The following is a 26,988-nucleotide window of genomic DNA, read 5'->3' on the forward strand; positions in this document are numbered from 1 at the left end:
TCATTGAGATTCAACCATTCATTCAAGCGGCTGATTCACTCAGGAAGTGTTGCTCAGAGACGCGAAACAATTCTGTGGGCTTTGGAACCATTTTCGTTGGCGAAATACATCGAAACAGATGATTTGGTGTCTAAAATGTAAGTCACTTGATATTAAGTTCTTGTTTATTAAATTTTACGCTGAATAAAATCATCACATTTGTAATCATGCTAATATTTGGAGAAAAACGGCACTCTTTGTGTAATATTGGTTAACATAGATATTAAATTTATTATTATATAGTAAATAGATAAGGGGCACCTATTTGAATTCATGATGCAGTTTATACGACAACTAATCACAGTGCACAATTCTAACCTACTGTATCATGCGTGCACAGAATGGGTGGTGTTTTTGTATTTGGTTTTTTTGTAATGAGATATACTTTTTATCTATAATATCAGATCGTTAAATTAACAATTACCATATCATTTGAGACTGTGACTATATAGCACATCCCTACAGTCGCCTGGCCCGATCTCGGTGCAAGTGACAGTTCCGTCTACTGTCCCGATCCCCCCCCTTGCATTCAACACTAGCCTCTGGCAATCGGGCAGTACTTATTGTCGAGCCCTGGAAGGGCCCCTCAAGAGGTAGTAAAGCCCAGGGGCCTTATAGTCTTAATGCGGCCCTGTCCATGTCCATCTGCACCAGCAAGAATCTTACATACCTAGAGAATGAAATTTCATATTAAAAGAAAACCTTTTGTCAAACAAGGTGCTCTTGCATGCTATGATTTTAAAATGTAACGTTACTGCAGCTTTGATGTGTTTAGTATGACACAATTCCATATTATACAGAACAGTTGTCATAGGCAACCCTAGCTAGCTACCATCTCACAATTGAACTGCGTTTATGTTCAATCTAGTCTCCAATCTGAAGAGGGCAAGCATCGACACTGTTAAAAAAATAAAATGATTTATCCCTTTAATTTTTATAACGGGTTCACTAATAGAGGAGAAGGACCTCACACAACATTGAATGAGTCTAAACTTACATACTGTACTAAGACAACATAAATTTAGGTACAAATAATATACTACCAGTATAATATGTGGTTTAACTCTATAAAAGAAGGGGCATAGCGCGCAAATGCCATCATGAAAGAGAAGGCTCATCATCGGTTTTCAGCATTGCGCCGTGACATTTACGTGACTAAGATATGCCCTTAAAAGATCAATTTTAGTACGAATTTCCTAATTCTTACAAAAAATTCAAAACTAGACAGTACGCCAGATCAGTAGTGAACTTAACCCACGTGTTTCTGACAAGTTCGTACTCATTTCCATAAGGGACATTTAACCTTTAATAACTTTGAGCGCGCTCACACATGCACGTCAAACAGCACACACATACACATACACAGACACAAAACTTTAGATGAATAAAACCAATGGTTGGGCTATTGTTGGTCGCGAGGCGACTACACAATCATTCACAAAATAACGCTAACGCCGCAATGCAACATTCTCAAATAATTGTATTAAACCGTGAAATACCAGTGGTGCTCTAATACCACCAAACGTATTGAAAACAGAGGTAAATAATCCTATCATCATATGAACTTACCTTAGAAGCCTGCTTGCAGCGATGTGCATGACCCCCATATGACCACAACGAGACGAGCATCCAGAAAGGTCGATGAAGACCGGAAAATAAATGAAAACCCGTTGGGTCAAAAATAAGTCCCACATAGATGTTAAGTGGAGGAAAGAACCCTGACAGTCCATGTGGACCACAGCATGAGCACACCCCAACTTGTGTTGTTACATTACCTCAACCCAGAATGATGACCCAGCACAATTAACCCAAAAATGTGTGTACAAAAAGAACCCAGCCCTTTTATGAGCGTATTGAAATCAAACAAAACCAGCGCAATGGTCTTAAGACGTCCTTGTAAAGTTTCAGTGTCTCTAACCGCGCGAAAGTTATAAATAAGGATCAATATAATATCTTCTAGCGGCTTCTTTCTTTAGCAAATGGGGGCAGTCATGGCCTAATTTTATAACAAGAGTCAGACTTGTAACCTGATGGCCACGGGGTCGAGCCTCAGGTCCGGAACAGGGATTGTCGGTGGGGGGGAGTGAATGGTTCCCAGTGCTCTCTCAACATCAATACCACGGACTAAGGTGACGTTCCCCAGGCACCGCAACAGTGGCTGCCCACTGGCTTCCGGGGTGTGTTTTCACTGTGTGTGTGTCTGCTTCATGCTTTGTGTGGCACTTGGATGGGTTAACTGCAGAGCACAAATGCCAGTATGGGGACACCATCACTTCTCCGTTTCCCTACTCCTTTTTCCGTCCAAGTATCGCTCAACCCGTACCAATGAGAACTCCAGGTGATATGCTTGATGTTAGATGGACATTTATGTCTTTAGCAGATGTTTACCCAGTTAAAACTAGTTTCATAGAAAGGTTTGACTAGGAGTGTGGGGAAGTGGCAAATACTAGATTCGGTAGCGCTAATGGGAATGTACTGATCTGAGACGTAGGAAAGCTGAGGCTGTGTAAGTGCTGGGATTGAGTTGAGGGTACTAAAGGATCAGTCAGATCAACAAGAGCCGCACAAATCTGAGGTGTTGGTGCAGGTATTGGGTTGAAGTGTGGAGCTGATGAGTTTTTATTTCGGTTTTCTGTCGAGTGTGCCAGTCGCTCTTAGGCACCAGATCCTTGAAGCTACATACGTAAATGCTGATCGCGTCAGTCTCCTCGGGGGGGGGTCTCTGGCTGATGCTCCTGAGAGGAATCTGTCCATCAGCTGAGAGACAAAATGGAGGGCTGTTACTGCAAAGAGCAGCTCAAGCAGACTCAGACATGAGTTAACTTCATGGAATTCTCTGCTCTTGGGCCTCAGAAACCAGTCCATAATCATCTCATATCCATTGAGACACATGCATATTAGAAAGGTGTTGAGGAATAGATACAGGATCATGAGAATCACACTGTTACTGTCTGTTGATTTCCCACCGTCACACTCACCAACATGTCCCAGAACCAGGAACGACTTCCTACAATGTAAGTCAGTAAGAAAAAAAGCAGAAAAAAACTCACTGAGTGTGTCATGGTTTCCTGTAGAAGGAGCAAAGGAAGAGTTTGATATCTGATGATGTAAATGATGCACTTGGCATATATTGTTCATCTTCTGAGACATGATGATACACTGAAACATTAAGAGTTTCAGCTACATGGAAAAGATCAAACAGAGTCATAATTCCTGCACTCCTGATGTGTGTTATCTCACTCAGATTTCACATTCAGGCTCACTCTGGATCTGAACATGTGAATGAACACCTCCTTCTGTCTGCGAAAACAGAGTGATATTACTATGTCTTACATAGATCTGCCATATCCTGATCATCCAGACAGATTGATGACTGTTCATGGTGTTGTGTAGAGAGAGAGTGTGTGGAAAACGTGTTACTGGGAGATGAGTGGAGTGGGGTTGGTGTGTACCTATCAGTGTAAATCAAGAGGCAGTAGCGGAAAGGGACGAGTAAGGAGGTGTGTTGGAAACAATGATCAGTCCTGGATTTCATCTGTTATCCCTCCAATTCTCATTCAGACACAATAAAATAGAGACTGCTCTCTCTGTAAAGTCATGCGCAGGTAGAAGGGAGGTTGTGGATCACAGTGCAGGAAACTCAAGTCTTCTACAGCGTCTTGATCAAAATGAGCCTCATCCACACCAGTCCAGACAAAATTCATCAGAGCTCTATCCTGGGTTTGGGGGTTGACATGAATCATCTTTCAACTGTGTTGATGACTCAGAACATTTACCAGTACTCATGGATTTGGACCATCAGAGCACCAGTGCCTCAAAACAAAGGATGGTTTGGAAATTGAATCTTCGAAAAACGTTTGAGAGTTTAATTGAGAGTATGACAAATTAAGACTACATTTTACAAGAAAAAATTGAAGTGTTTTTTGTTTTTGTTTTTTCCACTTGCCGCGTGTAAACCTTTTGGTCTTCTGTTTCTGGCAATCATGACGCTGCTGTTTTTTTGTCAAAATTAGCAGTGAACCTCGGAATTCGTTTTTATTTTTAGGTTACAACTTGTTAATCATTTGTGTTACAGTTGGTCTTGATGGCCAGCCAACTATAGCTGATTCATTTGGCCCATTTTCCTAAACTATTTCCTTTCCTAAAGTGTAGGTGTGCTTTTGACAGTTCTTACGGTCCCTGTATAAGGGTCTAGGAGTCAGAAGGGACCAAATAAACCTACATAGCTGGGACATGGCCGGCGAATTCTAAATGAATTTCTTTATTTTATAACGAAATTAATTACCAAAGTAACCAAAAAAAAAAAAAAAAAACACCAGCAACAAAGGACGAAATAACTTAAACTAACAGAAAATCCCCGCTCCAAACTATAATGAACAAAACTAAGGTGCAGGAAAAGAAAATGGTGATGTGGCCTTGCCGAAGAAAAACTGTGGCTGGCAGAGACGACGAGCGCGAGGGTACACTTCTCCACTTTCTTTATAGCCTAGCTTCCCCAGCTGAACCTATAGGGAACTATAGAAGGCAAAAGAAAATGAGGAAATATTAACAGCTAATGTTTTTTTTGAGAACTCCGGGGCCGGGGTGTAAGTGGGTGCATGTAACACCACTCACCCCCAGATGGATGGAATGGCAGCCCGAAAAATTAAAGCACCAATCACCATTTCGACCAAGCATCTGCCAGAACATTGCCTTTTGCTGGCTACCGGTTTGTTTCCAGATTAAAATCTTGGACAAACAAAAGCCATCCTCAACACAAAGCCTGATTGGAATTGAATCCTTTTTATGAATAAAAATGAGAGGATTGTGTTTCATATAAAACAGTACCCAGACAAGAGAAGGAGGCCAATATATACCTCAAAAATTATGGAGGGCCAAAATTAGAGTGCCTCTTTTTCAGTCGTTGGGTATGACTATAAATGTTTTTGCAACTCTTTAGAAAGATAGCACACCTGCTGCTCCAATGCTATCAGGACCATCCTGTAACAAAACAGCACCTGCCTCATGCATCACTAGAATCATAGCTAGTTATTTTCCCCCCCCCCCCCCCTTTTTTATGTAAAGCACGGTGTACACTGGGGGGTAGCAAGGACAGATGGTGCATCAGGAGGGCTTTAAGAGACTAGAAGCGCACTGCTGGCATTCTGGTGACCACTTCAACACAGTTTTCGGACTACAGCAGGTCAGTGAGTGGGGCATCCACACGAAGAAAAGTGTTTCAAAGAAAGCTGTGGTAATACCCCACCATTCCCAAGAACAGCTGTAGTTTTGCAACACGCAAGTTGTAAAGTAATTGGGAATGACGTGATGGCCTCAATTTTGGCATTTACTGGCTGACCCCCCCCATGCCACCACCACATTTTTTTCCCAGGTAAACTACTGTCGCTTAAGCAAAATCCACATTTCACCAAAATTACAGTAAGATTTGCCTCATCCAGCCTCTGGAAGACCTGTTTTAACTATTGATGTGCTCGTACCATGTTGCAGAGTGAACAACTATGTCAGCAAAATACGCCCTCACCACTCCCGCCACCCCCACAAAACACCGGTTTAACTTACCACTTGAAAAGTAACAGGTGCATTGGGTACACCACAAGATTACACGTATCCTGAAAAAAAGTCATCAGGAGTAAAAACAACACTAATTTACTTCTGGCATACGGCGGTTAAAGGACACTTGCCAATAGCCTTTAAGGAGGTCTAACTTGCTCACAAAAGCTGCCTCGACCCCCACACGGTCAAAACAGTCCTCCATGCAAGGCAAGAGGATGACAATCAGGATTAGTGACCATTGGTTCAACCTCCTAATAGTCTGTACAAAAAAAAAAAGGTCAGGATCCATCAGACTTGCTAACGAGCAAGAAAGGAAGCGCTCCAAGAACTAAATAATGGGTTACGCTATGCTGTGTGACAAAATATATAGTAAACTTGGTTTGGGAGGCATTGACGTTTTTTCAGGGTTGACACGGAACGGGAATGCTGTTTCACTCAGCGCGTTGTCACCCATGTCGATGTCATCGGCAAGAAGTGTGTTTGGGAAGGGACATTTCACACCAAACAAAAACATGGAAAAGTGATTAACTTTAACTATATCTGTGCACTGTGAACAGGGGCGGAGGTGCAAAAAAATAGAATCAAGATTAGCAATAATTCAGAAATGGTTTAATTGCCTTCGAACTGTCGCGACAGAAGGAATATCAATGTCACAACCAACTTCAAGGACGAGTACAGCGACTCACAGCGCCTTAAGGACAGTTTCAACACTGAACGGCGACACAAGAAGGAATCCACATACCTGCACAAGCACTTGGAAAGAGTTGACCACACAGTTGGAGGAAGGACTTAGCAATGCGACAAGGGCCAGGACTGGGTTTGTTCAACTGCTCAAGGCACAACTACATAATAATGTCTTAATCATATTGAGATGTAGGGTCAAAGGCTGCTACAACCGGCAGAAGGCAGCACAGCAAGAAGTCAGGAAGTAGCTAACCAATATCATCACCTGTCACTAAGTCTCTTTTCACTATGACATAGGGGCCACTATAAAAGTGAATGGAAGGCTGGAACAGGGATAGGTAGAACAACACCAGAAATTTATCCCACAAACTTAAACTGTCTGACCATGGCCTGTTTTGGGTCAAACCAGCCTTTCATATGGGACTGAGCAGCAGACAAGTTTTGTGTGAGTCAACTCAAAAGAGACACAGAGAGTAGTTCACTGAACAACCTACACAATATTCACTACGTTTTGCATAGTTTGTCAGTGAACTATGGCTTGGTGTATTAAATGCCGCCTCCATCTGAAAGCACCTGATGGAGATTTACTACTAATCACAAAACTGGCTTTACTGACGAGACGTGCACAACAATTGCATGCGATTAATTGCACACACCTAGTATAGAACTTGTAGTGAAAGAGCAAACATAATCAAGCAGATTTTGTGGTTTGGACTCATTCAATCAGTTCTCCCAAAGCAGTTTTAAGGGACCACTCACATTATGAACAAACTAAATCTGCTGGGCCCAAACCAGTAGACTTCTGCATAACTTCCCGAGCTGCAAACAGCAGGAGATGTACACCATCATCCCACTCTTTTTCAAATTGAAGGCAATAGGCACAGAGCAGTTTGATGAAACCTCTCCAGTGTGCCCAGATTTTCCGGCAGGTAAGTGCTTGAAAACAGTGGGGTGATGTTCAGCTGATCGGCCCACCTGTGCAAAAACAACTAGACATAAATTTTGTCTCCTGGTCAGTTTGAATTACCTTAGGGAGGTTCAAACAATGAAAATAATATAATGAGTGCATTTACAACTGCAGGTGTAGTGATTTTACACGTATGTATGGCTTCGGGAAAGAGTGTTGAAGCACAAATAATGGTCGATAAGAATGGTTGCCAGATTTACGGGACACAGTCAACAATAACCATGATCAAATGGTGAATCTACAGCTGGAATAGGATATAAAGGGTTTATGGCGGGATTGGGTGGGTTTGATTTTTCCAGAGATTTGGAATGTGGACATGTTCTACAGTGTAACTACACATCCTGTTTTAACCCTGGTCAAAAAAAAAAAAAACACTGGCGCAAGATACAATTGTAAGTTTTGGTAACACCTAAATGACCAGATAAAGGGTTTCATGTGCAGGACTGAGTAATTCACCTAAACTTTTTTGGGACAACCTTCTGTGGGACAATACTCCAGTCATCCTGTGTGAACGCCTAAGATGCTGTTCCACTTACGCAGCAGGATCATTTTTTTTTTAAAATAGAAGAAGCCATGTCTGCAAGCTCATCCCCAGAGAGAACCAATTCAAATGAAGATGTGAGTGACTGATCATGCTTCTGCCTCAGAAATCAGATGTTTCTGGGATATGTGCGTGCCACCAAACCTCTCCAATGGTTTCTGCGGCTCTAGCACAGTGTGGAGCGAACTGTGAATGCCACCTTTACATGACGCCGTGGGATCAGAGGCTGTAGGTGGAGGACACACGGCAGGGCTAATATCAGGGTATAACTTGGATTCTATGTCAGGGCTCTATCATAAAGCGCTACCCTCTAAACCATCACACTTCAAAACATTAGCTTATCCGATTAGTACGCGTGGACAGCACACACAGGAAACCACTGTGGGATATTTCATCGCAATTCATCAGGGCCTTCAGAGACAAGGGGCACAGTAGTAACCTCAGGATTTACTAGAATTTTACCCCTGCTAAAATCTTCCCTAATGATTCCTTTAATGGGAAAAGTGGCGCTCGCGGCCACCCCAGCTGGACCAGACACCAGGTCCAAATCGAGCTGAGTGCATGGGCAAATTAACAAACTTCATTCCAAAACCCTGCACCAGCTCACTGCAGCTTAAGGAGGTTTTATTTGAAAGAGGCAACACACTTTGAAGAATAATAGACCTAGAAGCAGCAGTATCATGTAAAATAGTTACTGGGACTCTCATGCAGCTCTCAGGCAATGAGACTGCACCCTTCATAATGAAAGGGGAATAAATGTCCAAATTCCATGCATTCAGATTGAAGGGGGGTGTGGTGCTGTAGATGTTTGACCAACACACTGCTTTAGGTTACTTCTTATTCAACAGAAAAAATACAGTTGAAAATGAAAAATGCGCCATAAACCTTTATCAACACAATCTTTCGTAAAATGGGCTTTGATTAACTGCAACATAAAATAATGGAGTGAACTATTCACCTGTTCTTTGACATATGTTAATATAAGATTGTTATATTACATATAATAAATATATACGCCCATCAGTCAAAATGTAGAAACACTGTCAGTGTGAAGCTCTACGTCTGTGTCAGTTTCACTTTTATAATACTTACACTTGTAGTAATTCATGTATGATAATTGTAACTGATCATAACTTCTGGAGTTTGAATCTACAGTCATTAGTTATCAGTTTAAGTAACCTCTAAACTGCCTCACCCTACGTTTACTGGATTCATCTGTTCATGATGATTTAGTGCCAGTAGTTTTCTGTGAGATTCACTATCATCTGTTTGTCCTGCAGAAGCAGCTGAAGAAGACACAGAAGACGCTCCAGCAGAGAATCCAGCAGAGAGAGAAAGATCTTCAGCAGCTGAGAGAGTCTGTGGAGTCTCATAAGGTGAGTCTGGAGAAGAAGAGAAGTTTGTCTCCGTCTCAGCTTCAGACTCACTGAAGCTGAATCACTGTGTGTCCTAACAGCGCTCTGCACAGACAGCAGTGGAGGACAGTGAGAGGATCTTACTGAGCTCCATCCGCTCCATTGAGAGAAGCCGCTCTGAGATGATACGACTGATCAGAGATCAGGAAAAGACTGCAGTGAGTCGAGCTGAAGAACGACTGGAGCGACTGGAGCAGGAGATCAATGATCTGAGGAGGAGAGACGCTGAGCGGAGCAGCTTTCACACACACAGCATCACATCCAGTTCCTGCAGGTAACACAGATCTACAAGAACAGGGTCAGAGTGGCACTTGAGCAGATCCTGCTGTGACAGAGACTCACAGAGAAACATTTCATGAGTGTCTTATTATATAATCATCAGTCAGACTCTCATTTGATCATCTTCTTTTGAAAGAGATGCCACTTACAAAGGGCTTTTATCTGTGTAATCATTTCTCTGAGCTCTTTTTCTTAAAGATATGTTTATCTGTCAAACACCACTAATGCCACCAATAGTTCAAAAACGTTTCAACTTTTTACCTATTTTTCCTTCTGATTTATTACGTAATGGTGAAATCAGTGAATTCAATAGTACCGATTCTGAGTAACGTTCTTCAAAATTTGATCAGGTGATCCTCAAACCTGATAAAACTGATTTTTATTTGCTTGTAACACATTGATGAATTTGACCATGAAGACCCCAGACATGAAGTCAAGCTGTATATTGATATGATATGATATGAAATCTTTATTTCGAACAAAAATAATAATAAAAATAAAACAATGGCAGCAATGAAATATCCAAAGAAAATAAACCAAAAAATAAGAATAAATAAATAAATTATAGCATAATAATCAACCAAGTTCGAAAAGGAGTAGGTAGAAGCCCTAGGCTTATCAAGACCTACCCCCAGTAAACTACCCAAACCAATTCACAATCGAACAAGATAAATCAAACATAACATTTTAAATAATACAAAAAAAAAAAAAAAAAAAAAAAATTAAATAAAAAAAAAAAAATACATAATTAAATAATGCTTTATCTTAATATTAAGATGAAGATAAAAAAGAAAAGAAAAGACAGCATATACAAAAAAACATTTTCAAGCAGCATTTACCACCATAATGAATTATCATTCATCCTCTCCACTTCTATACTTATCAAAAATAAAACTTTTGTACCTTTTTTTAAATTGCAACATATTAACACTTTACTATTAGCAATGCCTGAGGTATCTTAAGGGGCAGTGGTGGAAAGAGTACTAAAAAAACTGTACTTGTGTAAAAGTATTGCTACTTAAGGAATAATTTACTTGGTACAAGTACTGAAAAATAATGTGACTCAAGAGTAAGTAGTTTGCTGAAAAACTACTCAAGTTACTGCGTTACAAAGTACTTTAGGATTATTTTTATATTTTTACCCAAAATGTGGCAATGTGAGCATTATGGAGTATTAAACACTCTCATGTAATGTCTGTTTCATAAGTGAGACTCATGGACCCAAATATATTACAGAGATCCAATTTACTGTTACACATGCATTTTCTTTCACAACTGTTTATGTTCACTTACATAACCGACTGCGTTTATAAGGATATTTTGACATATTTTTCAAGCTTTTTTCCATTTCATTTGTAAACCAAATCATCTGTTGATTGGTAAAATATTTTAGTTTAAAGGGGTCATATGATGCTTTTTTAATTTAAAGGGGTCATATGATGCTTTTTTAAAGATCAATATTTTGTGTATTTGGTTGTAACAATTTGTTGACATGCTTTAATGCTCAAAAAAACACATTTTTTTTCAATAGTGTAGATTATTGTAGGTCCTCTATGCCCCACCTCTCTTAAACGTGTCGTTTTCTACAAAGTACCTCCTTCGACAAGCGCAGTCTGCTCTGATTGGCCGACTGACCCAGTGTAATCCCCTTCCATAATTGCGAGATTCATCTTTTCAAAAATAGATGTCAAGACAGTTAATAATGTCCTTAGTTTTACCATCAATTCAAGACTGAAAGAGGAACCAGAGTCATGTGACAGACACAGTGATGAAGCTCGTATTTGTTGCATTACACAAGCATGGACGGTTAAAGACAGTTGACACTGTGTGACCCTGTTTCTCTCCCTCTCTCTCTCTCTCGCTCTCTCCGCTCTCTCACACATGACGCACAAAACTCTGCATTTGAACATTCAATAGCAAACACATTAGGTGGACAACCACCAATGGGTAATACCGCTGCGTGTCCCGCCGCCACAGGGGCCACGCCGTTAACTGCAAGTCAGTTGCGTGTTAAAAGTTACTCGCGAAACTACCCCGCCAGGCACGGGTTGCAAACTGACTGTAATTGTAAAAATTTTGGTTTGTAAAAGGAGATGAAACAACAAAGTAAAACCAACAATAACATTATAATATAACATTGTAACATACTTAAAAACCATTAGAACATTTACAGTGAGTTAATTTCAAAACGTGGGATAGTCTAACCCTTCAGGTTCCATATGCAGAGCAAAATGAGAACGGTCCAGTATTTAGAAATAATTCTTATTAACTCTGCTATTGTAACCCACCTAAAAAAACAGTTTAACCAGTTAATTGTATTTAATTATTATCATTATTTACTCATACTTTACGTTATGAGTAATGGGGCTTTTATTTTGAAAAATACATTTTATTTTGCGGGAAACCGGAAGTAGCGCACTAAAATACTTCCGTTCGCATAACACCGCTAAAATCAGATGGAGCGCTGCTTCGGGTTCTCCCACGAGTTGAGAAAACAAACCGTGAAGAAAAGGTATGAAAACTTGTCTGTTTTCCTGACAGTTAAATATGATTTAGTTCGTTATGTAAACACACCTGTATATTTGTTTTAGAAGTTCGAGAGCCATCCAGAAATCGTTTTTATCTGTCCTGGCTTCTCATATTGAAAATCCTCTCTTGGTAAGCTAAAGTGTTCAATGATTGTGTGTGTGTGTGGAAAAAAACCACGAGGTGGTCATGCTAGCTCCAATTAGTGATTATTCAAAATTTTCTGTTGTTTTGAAGGAATGTAACATGATAAAAGACATTTATTTCATGGTTCAAGGAGAAATGTAAACTAAATTTATCCTGTCCAGTCATCCTACTACTTGCCCACTGGATCCGATCCCCACTCACCTCCTTCAAGCGATTTCTTCTTCAGTCGTACCTTCACTTACTCACATTATCAAACTCCTCTCTTCACTCTGGAAAACATTTCCCTCAGCATTTAAGCAGGCTCGGGTAAGCCCACTGCTGAAGAAAACCATCTCTAAATCCAGCACTTCTAGAAAAACTACAGACCGGTATCCCTTCTTCCATTCATTGCAAAGACACTCGAGCGAGTTGTGTTCAACCAGCTCTCTATGTTTCTTGTACAGAACAACCTCCTGGACAGCAAACCAATCTGGCTTCAAAAGCAGCCACTCAACTGAGACTGCCCTGCTCTCGGCTACTGAAGCCCTGCGACTGGCAAGAGCAGCTTCAAAATCCTCAGTACTCATTTTGCTGGACCTGTCTGCTGCTTTTGACACTGTTAATCACCAGATTCTCCTCTCCACCCTCAGAAAGATGGGCATCTCTGGAACCACACTCCAGTGGCTTAACTCCTACCTTTCTGATAGATCCTTCATGGTGTCTTGGAGGGGTGAAGTTTCTAAGTCACAACAACTTGCTACTGGGGTTCCTCAAGGCTCAGTGCTTGGACCACTTCTCTTCTCCATCTACATGACGTCATCAGGATCTGTCATTCAGAAGCATGGCTTTTCCATCACTGCTACGCTGATGACACTCAACTCTACTTCTCATTCCAACCAGATGATCTGATGGTAGCTGCTCGTATTGCAGCCTGTCTGAGAGACATTTCTAGCTGGATGAAGGACCATCACCTTCAGCTCAACCTTACTAAGACAGAATTGCTTGTGGTTCCAGCTAATCCACTGTTTCATCACAACTTCTCTATACAGCTGGGTTCGTCAACCATAACTCCTTCCAGGACAGCCAGAAACCTAGCAGTTGTGATGGATCATCAGTTAAGCTTCACAGACCATATTGCTACAACGACCCTGGTCCTGCAGATTTGCCTTATACAACATTAGGAAGATTAGAACCCTTCCTATCAGAGCAAGCCACCCCAACTTCTTGTCCAAAGCTCTTGTTCTCTCCAGACTGGACTATTGTAATGCTCTCCTGGTGGGCCTTCCTGCATGTACTATCAAGCCTCTGCAACTGATCCAGAATGCAGCAGTGAGGGTTGTCTTCATTGAGTCAAAAAAAGCTCACGTTACTCCTCTCCTCATCAGGTTACACTGGCTACCAGTAGCCGCTCGCATCAAATTCAAGGTACTGATGCTTGCCTACAAGATGACCACTGGCACAGGCACCAATATACCTAAACTCACTAGTTCAATCTTATGCGTCCTCCAGAAGCTTGCGTTCTGCAAGTGAACTATCAAGTGCCATCCGAAAGAGGTTCAAAATCACTCTCACGGACCTTTACCTGGACTGTGCCCAGCTGGTGGAATGACATCTCAATCAGCTAACAATCTCAATTCGAACAGCTGAGTCTTTACTCATTTTCAAAATCATCTAAAGACACATCTTTTTCGCCAGCACTTGACCAACTAATACTGGCACTTACCTTTTCTTTTCTTTTCTTTTCTTTTCTTTTCTTTTCTTTTCTTTTCTTTCTTGGGAAAAACAAACAAACATAGCTACGTGTTCTGTACTAGACTAACTGAGACTTGTCATGGCACTTGTATACCGTTGTTGTTCTCTCGCTGGTCTGATTGCTTCTATTGTTCTCATTTGTAAGTCGCTTTGGATAAAAGCATAGGGTAAATGATTAAATATAATGTAAATGTAATACTAGAATCTATAGCTCTAATGTGATATAATGAATATGAGAAGAATGAAGCTGATGTTGTGAAAGTGCTGGATTGAGGTGTCAAGTCAACAAGAGACGCACAAATCTAATGTTGGTGCAGGTTATTGGGTGAAGTGTGGAGCTGATGAGTTTTGATTTGTGTTTTCTGTAGAGTTTCCAGTCTCTCTCAGCACCTCCTGAATCTACAGACTTAAATGATGATCTCTTCAGTTCTCTCGTCTCTTCTGATGGTCTGAGAGAATCTGTCCATCAGCTGAGAGACAAACTGGAGGATTTCTGCAAAGAGCAGCTCAAGAAAGATCTCAGACAGAGGTAAAGTCCTGGAGATTCATCTGCTCTCAGAAACCAGTCCATCATCATCTCATATCATGGAGAACATCATATTAGAAATGTGTTAGGAATGGATGCAGGATCATGATAATCACACTGTTCATGTCTGTTAATTTCCACAGTCACATTCACCAACATTGTTCCCAGAACCAGGAACGACTTCCTACAATGTAAGTCAGTACGAAAACAAGCAGAAATACTCTCTGATGCTGTGTTCCAATTCGCCTAACTATACAAAACCATAAAAGTATGTGAAGAAAAAGTACATACTTTTGAGTATGTAGAAAGTGACGAAAGTGAAAAAAGTGAAAGTGACGTGACATACTCAGTGACCCATACTCAGAATTGGTGCTCTGCATTTAACCCATGCAAAGTGCACACACACACAGCAGTGAACACACACACACCGTGAACACACACCCGGAGTTGTGGGCATCATTTATGCTGCGGCGCCCGGGGAGCAGTTGGGGGTTCGGTGCCTTGCTCAAGGACACCTCAGTCGTGGTGTTTTTATTTATCAAAATAAAATGTGTAAATAAATCCTCATATAGACAGTAAGATCAGTGTGTGTTTTCTGTGCTTGTCTCTGTTTGTGTTGATTTGAAATCAGTCATTTAGTTTTTATTGTAGTATCATAATTTTTATTATTACTATCAAAATGATTTTTCAGTTCAAGTGATCACACATTTTAATAAATAATTTCCATTATTCAACTTATGGAGCTCCAGCCCTTTACAGTGTTTTGTGTTCTTCTGTCTTCCGGCGTCACAAGCCGCTGTTTTGTCATACATTTAACTGTTAACCTCAGAAATCATTTTTATTTTAGGTTACAGATTGCTAATAATTTGTTTTACAGTTTTTTCTCAATTGCTAAGACACTACAACGGATTCATTTGGCCCGATTTCCCAAACCATTCATTCAGTTCTCGAAACAAAGACACATTTCTCAAAAACTTGTAACACTTGTAACAGATGATCCAATTTGCTCAGTGTTTTGTGCAAAAAAAAAATGCCCTCATTTTGCACAGTGCCACATTGGTTCGGGGCCTCCACCAAGAAGCTGGATTAGAAGTTTCAGTTTAGTTTGCACCAATCCTGGGTTTTAGGTACCATGAAAGTGGTTCGGCTTTTAGCAGCATTCATTGCCATGGTAACTTAAGTTCCACAGCTAACCTGCTTGCTCCAAATTAAAGGTGACTAGTACAAAAAATATATATATATAATTGTCTGGGTTTAATGATAATAACTTAGTTATTTTATCTGATTTATATATTTATATGTGGAAAGATGGATAGATGATTTCATCTAATGTAAATATGTTTAAATTCTTCATATTGTTCGATCTTTTAATCTTTGCTAGTGAATTACACTGACTCTCACGAGAAGTGAATCACAGTTTCAAGGCATGTAATTGGCTGTTCATTACTGATGTCACTCTTTATGTGCACATGCATTAACTCTGGATCAAGCCTGAGTTGACAGGAAGTTGATGATCAGCCTCATGGTACCAACAAAGCCTGATTGGAGTTGCTGGTTTGGTTTTGTCTACTCAAAACTAATCCTGTAATTCTGAGTTTGTTCAGCCATCATCATGGTACAGGCCCCTGATCTAAACCAGGTTGGCTTTATCAGGTTTTGTCAACTCAAAACTTACTCTGCAACTCTGAGTTAGAAAACTAATCCTGTAATTCTGAGTTTGTTCATCTCTTTTCATGCTACAGACCACTGAAGAGTTTGGAGAACACCTGACAAGAGATCAGTGACCATTCCTTCATCTATAATCTCTCCAAAAATCCTTCAGATTCACAGCTGCATGTTGGTGCTTCTTCTTCAGTTCACCCCACTCATTTTCTACAGGGTTACAGTTTTTATCTGTTGGTATTTTATAGAATCCATGATGCGATGTATCTGAACAAGATGTCTAGAACCTCTGGCAGAAAAATAGGTTCACAACATTAAAGATCCAGCAGTATATTTAGCTGTGGGCATGGAGTGCTTTTTATCCCCTGTTTGCACCAAACCAGATCTGGTGGGTTTACTTCCAGAAAGCTCTTTTTTATGTTAATCTGCCAAAGAAGCCAGTTTGAAGTTCCAGTCGTGTCTGACACTGAATATGCTGGAGTTTGTTTTTGGATGAGCCAGGGGGATTTTTCTTGAAACCCTCTTGAACAACATGTGCTGATGTAGGGGCTGTTTGATTTTTATTTTTATTTTTATTTTTTAGTCTTTCTAACCCCAAGACTCAACTAATCTCTGCAATTCTTCAGCTGTGATCTTTCAGCTGTGAGTCTTTGGCCACTCAAACTCTCCTCCATGCATTAGGATGATACAGACACACGTCCTCTTCCAGGCAGATTCGGAAACATCTTTAGTTGATAGGAACCTCTGATTATGCCCTGATGATGGAAATGGGGATTTTCAGTGCTTTAGCTCTTTTCTTACAGCCACTTTCTATATGTGAAGCTCAGCAATCTTGTTCTGCACATTGTAACATTAGAACTATATTCTAGTTTTACTCGTTGTGATAGATGATTAAGGGAATTTGGCCTTTGTGTTCCACATATTTATAATCCTGTGGAACAGACATCACGGCTGGACAATATCAGGCTTCTAGTCACTGTGGTGTGCTAAAAAAAAAAAGTAAATATGCATGTAAATATACAGTGTGTGATTTGTGGAAAAATCAGAGGAGGGGATGTTTTAGTCTCAGCTTCAGACGTCACGTCCACGGACCTTTGGCTAAACGTCTGATGCATATGGGACACAAAAGTGGAAACACTTCAGGAGTGTCGACGTCATCATCGGATTGGTTTGAATTAATACAGGATGTCTGTGAGACGTGTGTGTCGCGTTCTTTAATGTTCCGCCTGGAAACAAATGACACCAAACCCCCTCATGAATGAAGAAAGCCTAGTGTTTACAGCTGTGACGACGAGTGCTTATCAGGATCAACTAAACGCTGGAACGCGGATTTTCAAAAATATGTGAAATATTAAACATTTGCGGCATAGAATCTTTAAAATATGTCCGAGAGTTTTACACACCGGTCTGTTATTGTGTCGACATTTCCACGCCCCGAAACATGACTATGAACGAAACGAACTGTGATTGGTTGTTTGACATGTCGGTTAGACGGCCTCATGGGTGGGCCTTGGCCAGTGAAAGCTGCCATGAATTCCAGATATTCAGTCTGAAGGTCTGGCTACGCAAGACTAGGGATGTTTTGACAGGTTTTTATTCATGAACAGATCATAAAGCTCTGTGGACATTTATACCTATATATACTATGAAAACCATTTCTTGCAGCTATTTTGCAGTAATTTTGAACTTTAAACTTCCTCTTACCCTAAAATCTGGCAACCCTTTGTGGTCAATTGACCCCAGCAATTTTAAACTTCCAGAATATGATATTTTGTATTAAAAAGTTTGTGTCCGATCATTTATGTCTTTGTTGACTACTTAAGTAGGCTTTAAATAACCCATAGAACATAGAATATGAACAGAATTTTTTCCACTACAGCCAACAGAAGGTACATTCCAGCCTTTTGTCTGCACTAATTTGCAGGGTGTAGGATGTTAAAAAAAAAATAATAATAATAGTACATGTAATGTTATGGCCATGCAGTCTCTCAGTAATGTGTAGTACCACACTCATGCTCTGAATTTTTTTTTTTTTTTTTTTTTCAGGTGCTTGTCCAGGGGATTCACCAGTGTACACCCACATATTCCAGGCATAGATGGACTGTGCACCACATGCGGCCCACATTTTTATGCCATATTTGGCTGGTTTGCTAGGCATGTATTGTTTGGACTTTAAAGTTATTGTTACAAATAACTTCAGTAACTACAGTTCTTTAAAAACATTTTGTGCATGATATTGTTTTCCTAACGGTCCAGTTGCAGTTTGTTTCAATTATTGTTAATTATAGACTCACAAAAAAAAAAAAAAAAAAAATTTCCTATGGAAGCCAGTTTTTTCTTTTTTTTTTTTTGGGGGGGGGGGGGGGGGGGGGGGGTGTTTTGCTAAAAAGAAATTGAATTTTTAATTGCATCTCACAATTCTGACCTTTTCTTACAAATTAAAGTGTATGTCTTGCAATTGTGATATTTTTAGCTCAGAATTATGAAAATACTTGTGAAAGACGTACTTAGAATAAGAAAAAAAAGAATTGTGAGAGTAAAAGCAAAAAAATTAAAATTAAAACAATAATTAAAAAAAAAAAATAAAATTATTAAAATATAATCAAAAAAATAATAAAAAACACAAAAAAACAAAAAAATAATATAAAAAAAAATAAAAATGGTGTGGTTGTGGCTTTATGGCCTTTTGACATAGCCTATTTTTTATTTTCCTCTCAGATGTTCCCATCATCATGCAGTGAATTAGAGAAGCACTAGAGAGCACCGTTGAGCAACAAAAATCTTCTCTAATTCTGTCTCTTCTGAGTTTCTCAGACTGAGCTCACTGCTTGAGCTGCTAGATACACTGACATTATACATGCTGAAAGTGTATTTCTAGAGGAGAAGCTCATCTCTACACAAGCGTGTGTATCTGCTGTCCGTCCTCACTGAATTCCTGCGCTTGAGCTCCAGCTAATCTGAGATGAGACTGAATATGATCTCACACAAGATCTGAGAGGAGAGAGAACCATAGAGAGAGAAAAAAACACACAGACTGATATCTCCTAAACGCTGATAACTCTGATGAATGGAGTGAGAGAGAGTGAATGTGTCATGAATGAGCTTCAGGTGCTTCATGATGTATTTTATATTGATGATATTGATGAGCCTCAGGTGTGATGTATTTTAACATCGCTGTAGTATCAGATCAGCAACTGAAAGCTCAGCCAGGTTTCCTTTTTACATTACCTTAATATAGGTGCATTATTTTTATATGAAAATAAATTTAAAAATTGGATTATACAGATTTACAAAAAAAAAAAAAAAAAAAAATAGTGTAGAAACAGGTTTTACTAAGATGTGAAATGTTAGAGAGTCGGACTTGTAACCCAAAGGTCCTGGGTTCGAGTCTCGGTACCAGCAGGGATTGTAGGTTGGGGAGTGAATGACCAGCGCTCTCTTCCACCTTCAGTACCACGACTGAGGTCATGAGTTGCACAACAAAAATAAAACCATTAATTGATTTGTAATTTAATGGTGTTCTCAGTTCATCTGAATGATGCACAACACTGGCATGAACAGAACAGACACTGTAAAGACCCACCATGCACTGCATTACACTGTGTGTGTGTGTGTGTGTGTGTGTGTGTGTGTGTGTGTGTGTGTGTGTATGACTCACAGGAATGAGGAAGCTGCTTGCTTTCTTGTTTTTTTTTTTTTGTTTTTTTTTTTACTCAACGTGACTCAAACACAGAAGCAGGAAAACAGGAAACACGTGAGTTCAGGGAAAGAGAAACTGAAGTGTAGTTGAACTGTTGTGTGTTTGTGTCTCTGTATTCTTGCAGTAAAATGGCAGAAGCAAGAGTTTCTCAGGATGAGTTCTTGTGTCCAGTGTGTCTGGATCTCCTGAAGGATCCAGTTGCCATCCATTGTGGACACAGTTACTGTAAGAGCTGTATTACAGACTACTGGGATCAGGAGGATCAGAAGAGAGTCTACAGCTGCCCTCAGTGCAGACAGACCTTCAGTCCAAGACCTGCTTTAGCTAGAAACACCATGCTGGCTGAAGTGGTGGAGAAACTGAAGAAGACCAAACTCTCTGCTGACTGTGACGCTGGAGCTGGAGATGTTCAGTGTGACGTCTGTTGGAAGAAAATACAAAGCCGTCAAGTCCTGTCTGGTGTGTCTGGACTCTTACTGTCAAACTCATCTTGACCGTCATGAGGAGTTACATTCACATAAACCACACAAAGTGATTGAAGCCACTGGACGACTGCAGGAGATGATCTGCCAGAAACATGAGAAGCTCCTTGAGGTTTTCTGTCGCACTGATCAGAAATGTATATGTTTGCTGTGTACGGTTATTGAACATAAAAACCATGACATTGTATCAGCTGCAGCACAGAGGACAGAGAAACAGGTATTTAAAACTAGCGATCAAGTTAATACTCAGTGTAGAGCCACAGGGTAATTACACAGAAACACTGTCAGTGTAAAGGTCTATGTCTGTGTCACTTTTACTTTTATAATAAGAGGGGCAGCTGTGGCCTAATGGTTAGAGAGATGGACTTGTAACCCGGACTTTGATGTTTCGAGTTCAAGTTCAAGTTGAGCTTTGTTGTCATTCTGCTACATGAGTGGACATACAGTGGAATGAAATGTCAAGCCTCACAGTGCTACATAAATACAGACATACAACAATGAAGTAAAACAGTATAAACCTATACACAACTAACCTACTGACAGATTTGGACTATAAATATACTATATATAAAAGTTTACCTATACATAAGCTAAAAAATACAGACTATACGAATGCTTCACATAATAATATACCTATACACAACTAACCTACTGACAGATTTTGACTTTAAATACCATATATGCAGTAAATGTCTACCTATACATAAACTTAAAACAAAATAGAAACTATACAAATGCTACACATAAACACTGAACCTATACACAACTAACCTGCTGACAGATTTTGAATATTAAATATACTATATATAAATGTTTACCTATACATAGACTGAAAAGGAAAAATATATAGACTATACGAATGCTTCACATAATACTGTACATGTGCAAAGAGAAACATCATAAGTCAAGCAGCTGGCTGGGGAACAGTGCAAGATGATTTGTAGTGCACGAGCATGTAAACACATATTTGAGTATTTTGAGGGATTATGTACACACAGCAGTGTGTGTGAAAAGTATCTAGTGTGCATAGAGGAGAACTGCACAAAAAAAAGAATGTTTCAGACAGTTTTTCTGTGATGTGGTAAGGTTGGGGGTGTGTGGGGGGTGGAGGAGGTGAGATGGTCCATGTTTCAGGAGGTAGAGGGCTTGTGAGGGGTTTCAGAGGGGGGCAGGGTGATTTGAGTTCAGGGATTGCACAGCCTGGGGGAAAAAGTTGTTGAGCAGTCTGGCGGAGTGGGCTCTGATGCCCGGTTCCTGATGGTAGGAGCTGGAAGAGACTGTGGGAGGGATGGGTGGTGTCCTTCACGATACTGTTGGCTTTGCTGGAGCATCATGTAGGGAAAATGTCCAGGATGGAGGGGAGAGGGGCACTGATGATCTTTGCAGCTGTGTTCACTGTCCGCTGGAGGGTCTTGCGGTCTGCTGCACTACAGTTCCCGTACCAGACAGTGATGCAGCTGGTCAGCACACTCTCAATGGTTCCCCTATATAATGTGGTGAGGATGGGTGGAGGGAGATCTTACTCTTTACAGTCGGCGGAGAAAGTGTAGGCACTGTTGTGTTCCTTCTTCTGGAGAGTGACATGGTGTTGGTGGTCCAGGTGAGATCCCCCTGTGATGTGCACCCCCAGGAATTTTGTGCTGCTGACTTTCTCATAGTACGAGCACTTTTTTTTTTTTTCTCTATGGGTTTTTAAGTGGGCGGGGAGTGGGGGGGGTTGTGTCCATCACAACCTCCTTTGTCTTCTCCACATTGAGGGACAGGTTCTGTTAGTGGCACACCATTCAGCCAGTTGTGCCAAATTCCTCTCTGTAGTGTGTTTCACATCGCTGTTGCTGATGAGAACCTACCACAGTTGTATCATCCACAAACTTGATGATGTGGTTGGAGCTGGAACTTGGCAGTGCAGTCGTGGGTCAGCAGCGTGAAAGAGCAGCGGGCTGAGCACACAGCCTTGTGGGGCACCTGTGCTCAGTGTGGTAGTGCTCGAGGTGTGTGTGGCCGACACGGACAGACGGAGGTCTTTCAGTTAGAAAGTCTAGGATTCAGTTACAGAGGGAATTTTTAAGGCCCAGCAGGTTTAGTTTGTTTATGAGCTGTTGTGGTATTATTGTGTTGAATGCTGAGCTGAAGTCGATGAACACCATTCTGATATAGGAGTCTTTATTTTCTAGGTGGGTAAGAGCCAGGTGGAGGGTGGAGGAAATTGCATCGTCTGTAGAGCGGTTTGGACAGTATGCAAACTGGAGCGGATCAACTGTGTTGGGGAGGCTGGTTTTGATGTTGTGCATGACTAACCTCTCAAAGCACTTCATCATGATTAAAGTCAGTGCTATGGGACGGTAGTTGTTTAGACAGGACACAGGTGATTTTTTTGGTACCGGTATAATGGTTGTGGATTTGAGACATATGGGGACGACTGCCTGGCTCAGCAAGGTGTTGAAGATATCTGTTAGGACATCTGTCAGCTGTGCAGCACAGTCTCTCAGCACACGGCCAGGTATGTCGTCAGGACCCGCAGCCTTGTGTGGGTTTATCCTAGATAGGGTCTTCCTTACATCGACTGGAGACAGACAGAGCACCTGGTCATTGGGAGGTATGGGCAGTTTTTGTGCAGGTGTGTCATCCTGAGTCTCAGTGCCTGCAGGAGTTGTAGGTGGGGGGAGTGAATGAAGAGTAAAAATCTCTTCCACACTCAATACCCATAGTTGAAGTGCCCTTGAGCAAGGCACTGAACCCCTAATTGCTTCCCGGGTGCTGGAGCAAATATCTGCCCACTGCTCCGGGTGTGTGTTCCCTACTCACTGATGTGTGTGTGTGCACTTGGATGGGTTAAATGCAGAGCACCAATTCCGAGTATGGGTTACCATACTTGGCAAATGTCACAACTTTACTTTAATACTTACACTTGTAGTAATTAATGTACGATAATTGTAATTAGTTATCAGCTCCACTTTTACTGGATTCATCTGTTCATGATGATTTAGAGCCAGTAGTTTTCTGTGAGATTCACTATCATCTGTTTGTCCTGCAGAAGCAGCTGAAGGAGACGCAGAAGACACTCCAGCAGAGAATCCAGCAGAGAGAGAAAGATCTTCAGCAGCTGAGAGAGACTGTGGAGTCTCATAAGGTGAGTCTGGAGAAGAAGAGAAGTTTGTCTCCGTCTCAGTTCAGACTCACTGAAGCTGAATCACTGTGTGTCCTAACAGCGCTCTGTACAGACAGCAGTGGAGGACAGTGAGAGGATCTTTACTGAGCTCATCCGCTCCATTGAGAGAAGCCGCTCTGAGCTGATACGACTGATCAGAGATCAGGAAAAGACTGCAGTGAGTCGAGCTGAAGGACGACTGGAGCGACTGAAGCAGGAGATCAATGATCTGAGGAGGAGAGACGCTGAGCTGGAGCAGCTTTCACACACACAGCATCACATCCAGTTCCTGCAGGTAACACAGATCTACAAGAACAGATCATAGTGGACAATGCTTCAGTGTTTGGAAACCAAACCAAACCTGAGCATGTTTTAAGGATCCTTGTGAAGCTTCAGTATCTTTAACTGCTCTAAAGTTATAAATAATGGTAAATTTAATCGTAGCCTTTTGAGATGCTTTTTCCTGAGCAAATCTACTGAACCCTACAATGAGACTCCATTGATGTGCTTAAGCTGTTAGTTCACAGAGACTATAAGTGTCAAACACTATATAATGAATATGAGAAGAATGAAGCTGATGTTGTGAAAGTGCTGGATTGAGGTGAGTTACTAAAGATCAGTCGAGTCAACAAGAGCCGCACAAATCTGATTTTGGTGCAGGTTATTGGGTGAAGTGTGGAGCTGATGAGTTTTGATTTCTGTTTTCTGTAGAGTTTCCAGTCTCTCTCAGCACCTCCTGAATCTACAGACGGAAATGATGATCTCTTCAGTTCTCTCGTCTCTTTTGATGGTCTGAAAGAATCTGTCCATCAGCTGAGAGACAAACTGGAGGATTTCTGCAAAGAGGAGCTCAAGAAGATCTCAGACAGAGGTAAAGTCCTGGAGATTCATCTGCTCTCAGAAACCAGTCCATCATCATCTCATATAATGGAGAACATCATATTAGAAATGTGTTAGGAATGGATGCAGGATCATGAGAATCACACTGTTCATGTCTGTTGATTTCCACAGTCACATTCACCAACATTGTTCCCAGAACCAGGAACGACTTCCTACAATGTAAGTCAATAAGAAAAACCAGCAGAAAAACTCACTGAGTGTGTTCATGTTCTTCCTGTATACGGTGAAAGAAGAGTTTTATAACTGAAGAGTAAATGATGATTTGCACTGATATCTGTTCGTCTGTACTGAGACACTGATGATACACTGAACATGAAGAGTTCAGCTACATAAAAAGATCAAACAGATTCATAATTCCTGATTCTGGTGTGTTTTATCTCCATCAGATTCCCATCAGCTCACTCTGGATCTGAACACAGTGAATAATTACCTCTGTCTGTCTGAGAGCAACAGAGTGATTACTTACACTAATACAGTCCAGCCGTATCCTGATCATCCAGACAGATTTGATGGATATTTTCAGGTGTTGTGTAGAGAGAGTGTGTGTGGACGCTGTTACTGGGAGATTGAGTGGAGTGCTGGTGATTATGGTGTGTTTATATCAGTGTCATATAAGAGCATCAGCAGGAAGGGACGGGGTATTAATTGTTTGTTTGGATCTAATGATCAGTCCTGGAGTTTGTTCTGCTCTCCCTCCAGATACTCATTCACACACAATAAGATAGTGACTGTTCTCCCTGTGAAGCATATCAGCAGTAGAATAGGAGTGTTTGTGGATCACAGTGTAGGAACTCTGTCCTTCTACAGCGTCTCTGACACAATGATCCTCATCCACACAGTCCAGACCACATTCACTCAGACGCTCTATCCTGGGTTTAATGTTAATTATGTTGGATCTTCAGTGAAACTGTGTTGATGAATCAGAATACAAATTCCAAAAAAGTTGGGACACTGTACAAACTGTGAGTAAAAAAGGAATGGAATAATTTACAAATCTCATAAACTTATATTTTATTCACAATAGAATATAGATAACATATCAACTGTGTGCAAGTGAGACATTTTGAAATGTCATGCCAAATATTGGCTCATTTTGATTTCATGAGAGCTACACATTCCAAAAAAGTTGGGACAGGTAGCAGTAAGAGGCCTGGAAAAGTTAAACTGTACATATAAGGAACAGCTGGAGGACCAATTTGCAACTTATTAGGTCAATTGGCAACATGATTGGGTATAAAAAGAGCCTCTCAGAGTGGCAGTGTCTCTCAGAAGTCAAGATGGGCAGAGGATCACCAATTCCCCAATGCTGCGGCGAAAAATAGTGGAGAAATATCAGAAAGGAGTTTCTTAGAGAAAAATTGCAAAGAGTTTGAAGTTATCATCATCTACAGTGCATAATATCATCCAAAGATTCAAAGAATCTGGAACAATCTTTGTGCGTAAAGGTCAAGGCCGGAAAACCATACTGGATGCCCGTGATCTTCGGGCCCTTAGACGGCACTGCATCACATACAGGAATGCTACTGTAATGGAAATCACAACATGGGCTCAGGAATACTTCCAGAAAACATTGTCGATGAACACAATCCACCGTGCCATTCGCTGTTGCCGGCTAAAACTCTATAGGTCAAAAAAGAAGCCATATCTAAACATGATCCAGAAGTGCAGGCGTTTTCTCTGGGCCAAGGCTCGTTTAAAATGGACTGTGGCAAAGTGGGAAAAACTGTTCTGTGGTCAGACGAATCAAAATTTGAAGTTCTTTTTGGAAAACTGGGACGCCATGTCATCCGGACTAAAGAGGACAAGGACAACCCAAGAAGGATCCGGGTACTGAAATGGCCAGCCTGCAGTCCAGATCTTTCACCCATAGAAAAACATTTGGCGCATCATAAAGAGGAAGATGCGACAAAGAAGACCTAAGGCAGTGGAGCAACTAGAAGCCTGTATTAGACAAGAATGGGACAACATTCCTATTCCTAAACTTGAGCAACTTGTCTCCTCAGTCCCCAGACGTTTGCAGACTGTTATAAAAAGAAGAGGGGATGCCACACAGTGGTAAACATGGCATTGTCCCAACTTTTTTGAGATGTGTTGATGCCATGAAATTTAAAATCAACTTATTTTTCCCTTAAAATTATACATTTTCTCAGATTAAACATTTTATATGTTATCTATGTTGTATTCTGAATGAAATATTGAAATTTGAAACTTCCACATTATTGCATTCTGTTTTTATTCACAATTTGTACAGTGTCACAACTTTTTTGGAATCGGGTTTGTAGATTGATGAGGGATTCTAGCCATAATGCTTTGAGCTGCATGATGAATCAGTAACAGTGAGATGTTAGAGTCTCTTCTTTTCTCTTCATGACATTAATTCTGCAGCTGAACTTTTGTCAGTTAACATGTCAGAATAAATGTGTGTAATAAATCCTCATATAGACAGTAAGATCAGTGTGTGTGAGTCCTGCTGAGTGAACGTGTTTCTGTGCTTTTCTCAAACTCTGTTGGTTTTTATTGTAGTCACAATTTTTATTATTACTATCAAAATGATTTTTTAATTCAAATGATCACACATAGACAATAAATCATTTTCATTACTCACCTTATGGAGCTCCGGCAATTGTTCTTCTGTCTAATGGCATCACGAGCCGCTGTTTTTATTGTCATACATTTAGCTGTTAACCA

General features: G+C 40.7%; 1 protein-coding gene, 1 long non-coding RNA gene and 1 pseudogene across 2 annotated transcripts in view; all 3 read left to right on the plus strand.

The window, feature by feature from the left end:
- Positions 1 to 26,988, plus strand: part of LOC109106743 (ankyrin repeat domain-containing protein 50-like) — a 176,528-nt gene that overhangs the window by 72,749 nt on the left and 76,791 nt on the right. The window lies entirely within an intron of this gene.
- Positions 11,804 to 12,168, plus strand: LOC122139659. The gene is made up of 2 exons (XR_006156474.1): positions 11,804 to 11,990; positions 12,070 to 12,168. It is a non-coding gene; the product is annotated as an uncharacterized LOC122139659 (long non-coding RNA).
- On the plus strand, positions 19,899 to 25,312 carry LOC122139657 (annotated as a pseudogene).

Source organism: Cyprinus carpio, chromosome B14 (assembly GCF_018340385.1).
Source record: "Cyprinus carpio isolate SPL01 chromosome B14, ASM1834038v1, whole genome shotgun sequence".
Classification (NCBI taxonomy): Eukaryota; Metazoa; Chordata; class Actinopteri; order Cypriniformes; family Cyprinidae; genus Cyprinus; species Cyprinus carpio.